We start from the raw sequence: 777 nt of genomic DNA on the forward strand, positions 1-777 counted from the left end.
CGAAAAATTATTCAAATATAATGCTAATAAATTTTACTTTAGTGTTTTTAATTAGTAGAAACTATAATAAAAATAGTTATTTTTTAAAATAGTAGTAGCTTTTATAATAGAAGAATACAAAAACTAACTTGAGTTAATGGAGTAGTAATTAGTTCATTCGTCCACTTAAATAAAATACAAGTAGTTCGATCTTACTTTATATATACAATAATTTATTGGCCAACACAAACCCTTGAATAAAGTTTAAATTCACGATAGATTAATCCATAATCTATTTGATTAAAAAATACTGTAAAAGATAAAAAAAAACCTAATTACTCTAATAGTCTATATAATTTATTAAATATTTACTTAAATTTTTATCATTTTAAATTTTATAATTAAATTTTTACATTAGATAAATTTTTTAAATTAAATCATTGCTTGTAATTATCTTTAAGAAAATAACGTAATAATTCTAAAATATTCACTTATAAAACATTACAAAATTAATCTGAAATCAATAAATCAAATATAAAAATCAAATTGTAAATAATATTTCATATTTTTTAACAAAAATAGTTAGTAAAAACTTGATTAAAGCAAACATATAACAATAGCAAATGCATACAGCCACCTGCCCACCTCGGGGTTCTTAACCACTTGGTAGAAGTAAACATGAAAATAAAGCCACAGTATATAATGTTGAAAAACAATAAAAATAAAATTAAATAATTTAAAATTATTTTATTTAATGTTTATTAATATTATTATAATTATTATAATTATAAATATTAT

The sequence above is a fragment of the Arachis stenosperma genome, chromosome 6 (assembly GCF_014773155.1).
Source record: "Arachis stenosperma cultivar V10309 chromosome 6, arast.V10309.gnm1.PFL2, whole genome shotgun sequence".
NCBI lineage: Eukaryota > Viridiplantae > Streptophyta > Magnoliopsida > Fabales > Fabaceae > Arachis > Arachis stenosperma.